The sequence below is a fragment of the Pyxicephalus adspersus genome, chromosome 4, assembly GCF_032062135.1.
Source record: "Pyxicephalus adspersus chromosome 4, UCB_Pads_2.0, whole genome shotgun sequence".
Taxonomy (NCBI): Eukaryota; Metazoa; Chordata; class Amphibia; order Anura; family Pyxicephalidae; genus Pyxicephalus; species Pyxicephalus adspersus.
Window position 1 is genome coordinate 12895164 of NC_092861.1, and position 5757 is coordinate 12900920.

Genomic DNA, 5757 nt, shown 5'->3' on the forward strand with positions numbered 1-5757 from the left:
GCACACTTGAGTCCGGACCGCGGTAATCCGCGATCGATGGCCGCGCGTACTTTCGCGCTTCCAGCGAGCGCGGATTTTATTGATGAATCAGGGGCCATGTGTCACTTGGAATTCATGCCTTAGAACAGGGGTGTAAAACCTAAATACACAGAGGACAAAATTAAAAAGACTTAGACAAAGTCGTGGGCCAACCTTAAAATTTATTGAAAAAAATTGAGAAAGTTTTTTTTCCTTTTCATATGAAAACAAAGATGTTTTGCTTAACATTCAATGTGGAACAAGCCTATAATAGAGAAAGAGGCAAAAGAATTTTTTTTTAACTGACCCCGGAAGATGGGCTGAGGGGAAGTGCTGGAAATGCCAGACGCGGCCAATGTGGGGCTAAATCTTAAGAGTAGCCCGCTGCTGGAACTCCCTCCTAATTGAAATAGCAATGCTACTATCATTCCCAGCATGACCTGCATCTATAAAACAGTCCAATGCTGGCCACGCATAGGCAGAGAGGCCACTGGTGTGTAGATGCAAGTGGTGCCGCTACTACGGTTCCCAGCATTACTGGCGTCCTGGCAATAAATGCGTCTAATGCGGGGCCACGCATAGGCAGAGAGTCTGCTAGTTTACAGACGGGAGTGATGCCGGGAATTGTAGTAGCGGCCCTATTTCAATGAGCTGCAGGCCAGATTTTTTTGGGGGCCAAAAAAAGTATGTTGAGGGCCAGATATATAGTAACAACATAATAACATAATAATAATAACATGTTGTATAGTAACAACATATTGGGATGTAGCAACAGTTTTGAATAATATGTGACCATATGGATGGGTGTATTGGAATTTAATTGGGAAATATTGATAAGCATAAATGGTATTAGCTTTTATGGCCTTTATAGGAACTATTTAACCATTTTAAATTTATTTTTAACATCTGGTGAGTCTACATAGATAAGGGGAGCAGTGAGGACATAGTGTGTACACTTCTGGATAAAGAATTGGCAAAATATTTGTATGTTTTACCGTTTTCTGGTCTGAACTTCCGTCATCGACATACCTGTACATTGTGTGCTATTTAATTTTAACGCAAGTGCTGTGGATTAAAAGGTCACATTTTATGCATACTTTTAGAAAATGTAGATGTTTGCAAATATTTAGTGTGTGTTTTTTTTCAAAACAGCGCAGAGTTTTAAGTGCTTTTTCATTTGTGTAAGAATGTGCAGGTTTTTGTTATTTTCAGGAATTTTTAGTTAGGGTTATGGGTATTGGGTTTTAAAATGCCGTGCTGCCATCATTTCTAAAATTGGAATTGAATGCAAACACTAATAAGGATTGTATTCAGAGAATACAGAACTGCTGCAACAAAAATTGAAGTAGAACCAAAAATCTACATTTTAAACTCAGTTTCCACAAAATATACCACTTATAAAAATATGAAAACTTTCCAAAGCCAGATTCATAGAAATGCTAAAAGCAATGCTAAAATTCAGTTTAAACATTGAACTACTATTCTTTTCATAGATGAAGACCAAACACCTCCCCCCATCTTATACCCTCTCGGTAATGGACTGGGCACGATGCACCCCTACCCCTCTCTCTTGACTGTGATTTCAAAACCCTATAAAACTTAAAGGATGGATCAAGCCAGTGTGTTTCTATCTGCCCCACCTTGAGGAAACCCAGAAACACTTAGCTGTCCCTGTGTAGATGAGTGCTGAGTACAGTAGATACAGATATTATTATTATTATAATTAATATAATATTATTATAATTAACACAGCACTGTACGTTAAATAGGGGCTGCAAATGACAGACAGTGAAACAGGAGGAGGAGAGGACCCTGCCCCAAAGAGCTTACAATCTAGCAAGTGGGGGAAGTATCACACTATAGGATAGATAATCTAATCGAAGAAACAGAAACCCCCAAACAGTGAATCATAAAAAAAAGCACTCAATGGGTCTGATTTATTAAAGCTCTCCAAGACTGGAGAAGCTAAGACTATCATGGATAAACCTTAGTGACCAAGCAAACCTGAATTTCATCCAGGATTGAAAACATTTGCTAAATAAAGGCAAATCGTTATAGAAAATCCATTCCAGGTTTTCTTAATCACCCAAATTCACCCATGATGACTGTCTTCTCCAGTCTTGGAGAGCTCTGTTAAATCGGGCCCATTGAGTCTTTCCTGGATTTGTACAAAGCTAAATATTATATATACAAAGTTAAATATATATATACATATAATAATGATATTGTTAACTTACTGATGGAGGTAAACGGTCTTGAGAACCTTGTTTCGATAAGCTACTGGATGTTTGCCATAAAGCGAAGCATATAAATAAGTACAATACTGATGGTAGTCCAGTCATTCCGATGTAGATTGCTGAAACAATACAGAAGACAATTCTAGAAAATTATAGATTGTGATGTTGATAAGAACAGCCACCCATATTATTAGCCAGTAATATTATTTACAAAGTCAATGTTCATTTTACCAATATAAGCAATTAGGTTATAAACTGGCTTTGATAGCTGCATATAAATACAATTCCTTATTGGCGATTTTTGGCTCTATTAAGTCATATTTGAATTGGTGGTAAAGTTGCCATGTGGTTATTACTTTTTCTCACCCCTGAATCATTTTCTTGGGTGAAATGAATAGAAATAGGGAATAAATGGAGGTGGGAGTAAGAGGTTCAGTACCCCTCACTGCCACCTGGTATAAAATGTTTAAATGCTGAACCAACTTAATGGTGAGGGTAATCAAGCCTGGAGTTCCACGGAAACCACTGTTACCTCCGTCAGTCTGATCATAGCCTCACTGTCCGACATAAGATAAATGTTTTAAACAAATTCACTAAATAATAAGTAGATCATTCTGCCAATTAGATTCTTAAGTAGTACATTTTAAAATTGCCTAGTTATATGTAAGCACGTTTTTTACTGTCTGCAGATAACTAGATAACTATGCTAGATTTGTGGACACCAGTGTGGGCAAGCAAACATTTTCCTTTAGCGAGGGGATATCAGGACATAAATGTTCACAATAGGCCAAAAGCTGTAGTAGTGTCTGGATGGCATTTTTAATTACTTTGTGACATGTGGCTTAGGGAAGTAATGGCCTTTCTTTGATGTCATATTTTTGGGGAATTTACTTACATTGACTTTTTTTGGTTTTCAAGAATAATTTAGTTGTAGCAATTTGTTGGGGAAATTCTATAAGTATTATAACAATATAATAATAAGAATTATAATGTTCTATTAGCCCCAACCTTCATCATATTCATTGACACTATGCAGTGATAAATTCATACCAGCCTAACTTCTTATTGGTACTCTTACACAAAGTTGGGTTTTTTCCTAGTCCTATAGTCCAGGTGTTTGACTAACCAATTATACTAAACTAATGATCCTCATTTTCATATGAATGTTGTAACACAGCCATTAACCTAAACAAAAACAGCTGTTCAGGAGGCCTAAATCTGGCTGGAGAACAGCCAAACCCTTCTACCAAGCTAAGGTTGTGGAAGACAGTTTCATTAGAACAAGACACAAGTTAGTTATATTATATCAGCAAGGTCTATCCCAGGCAAAGATTTGAAAGCCGGTTGGAATTTCGAGGAGTGCTGTTCAAGCTCTTTTGTTGTCAGTCAAGGAAACACATCATGTTTAATTTCCTTTGAAATCAGTAGATATCCAGCAGAGCCATCAGCTCAGAACTGACAGCAACCTGTTGGACCAGGTACAACCATCTACTGTCTGGAGAGGTCTGGTCAGGTGAGGTCTTCATGGAAGAATTGCAGCCAAAAAAACATACTGCCAACATGAAAGCAAGACCAAGCCATTCAAATAGGCATGAAAACACAGGAACTATAGTGCAGCACTATGGCAGAGGATGTTCTGGACTGATGAGTTAAAATTGGAAACATTTGTCTGTAGCTTAAGGCTTTTTGTTTGCTAGAGGGCTGAAGATAAGTACAATAAGGAGTGTCAGCAGGCAACAGTAAAGCATGGTGGAGGTTCCTAGCAAATCTGGGCTGGATTTCTCAAGATTTGGTCAGAATTATTGGTGTTCCCAGTGCTGAGAAATACAAGCAGATACGTATCCATTATGCAATACCATCAGGGAGGTGTCTGATTATTATTATTACTATTAATAATAATAAACAGGGTTTATAAAGAGCTAACATATCACGCAGTGCTGTACATTAACTAGGGGTTGCAAACAAAAGATAAATACAGACACTGACACAGGAGGAGAGGACCCTGCCCCAAAAAGCTTACAATCTAAGAGGTTGGGGAAGTATCACACAATAGGAGGGGAGATATGGAATGGTGGGAAGTAGTGAGGGTTTAAGGGACAGAAGAAGATGGGTAGGCAAGTTTAAAAACAAGGGTTTTGAGTGCTCTTTTAAATGATCAGAAAGTAGAAGCAAGCCGGAAAGGATAAGGAAGACCATTCAATAGATTTGGGGCAGCTCTAGAAAAGTCTTGAGGCCATGCGTGTGATGAGGTTATGAGTGAGGAAGTCATTAGTAGGTCATTGGAAGAGTGAAGAGAGCAGCTAGGGAAGTATTTTTTTACAAGATCAGAAAGGTAAGTGGGACAAGAACTATGGAGGGATTGTATTGTATAACTTATTCTGCAGCAGGACAATGACCACAAACATACAGCCAATATCTTTAAGAACTATCATCAGCATAAAAAAAGAACAAAAAACAAAAAATAAGAAAGAACATCTCAGTGATGCTATGTCCCACGCAAAGCCCTGATATTAATATCATTGCGTGTGATTTTTGTTGGATTACATGACGAGACAGAAGTATTTGAGGTTAGTTCTCCAAGATGTTCAGAACAACCTAGCAGTGTGCAAATGCACCTAGAACAGTTAATACTAAGGGTGGTCACACCAAATCTTATTTTGATTTAGATTTCTTCTATGTTCTCTCACTTTGCCTTGTTAATGCTTTAGCATTATTAATACTTCTATTTGTGAAAGCATTTACACATTTACACATTTCTTCACACCTGTCTAAAGGTTTTGCACAGTATCTTACATACACACACAAATATATTTATACTGTATTTATATTTATATTGATACTTTATAATATATATATATATATTTACTGAAATAATAAACTAGTACTCACTTGTTCTGTGTCTTCTGCTGTTCTTTGCTTACATGGTTTCAGTGTGACAGTGACCGTATAGAGCTGAATGAGTTCACTTGAAAGTATAAAACTGAAAACATTCTTACACAGAGCCTTCTTAAATGTCACAGCACCAAGAATTTACCTTGTGGCTCCTCTCTGCCGCTAAATGTCAGAAAAGGGTGTACTACTGCATCCTTTGGTTCAATTGCACAACCAGGGAAGGGCTGCAAAGGGTTGCTCAATAAGTTGTAATGACTATGATTTAAAACTATGATTTAAGTGAAGGGCTAACTGGAACACAGAAAGGATGTTTAATTAATTTTTTAGCACAAATGCAGTGTTTCTCTGCATTGGTGTGGTCAGTGGGAAGAATGCCTCCTACCTTGCTGGCCAGATAGCCAAAGAGTCATTGTTGTCACCACAACTTACCTTAGAATCCCAAATTGCTCTTTGATCAGAGATTTCCTAGCAACCTATGGAGGAACCCTGGTTGAGAAACACTGTCCTAGAGACAGTCTGACCATAGCCTTAAAGCCGAACTTTCATTAAAAAAAATGACATTCACCTTTAAAGGCAGAAAGCTGTCAATCCCTCTGAGATCCTAGTCCAA

At 37.8% G+C, this 5757-nt stretch overlaps 1 long non-coding RNA gene across 1 annotated transcript in view; it reads right to left on the reverse strand.

Annotated features, from left to right (window-relative positions):
- The window catches only part of LOC140329975 (uncharacterized), a 10814-nt gene extending 5533 nt beyond the window's left edge, over nt 1-5281 (reverse strand). Inside the window, exons 1-2 of the long non-coding RNA XR_011920537.1 lie at nt 5145-5281; nt 2256-2374 (exon numbers count right to left, since the gene is read on the reverse strand). This is a non-coding gene — a long non-coding RNA (uncharacterized lncRNA). The remainder of the gene's footprint in view (nt 1-2255; nt 2375-5144) is intronic.
- Between the last annotated feature and the right edge of the window lie 476 nt (nt 5282-5757).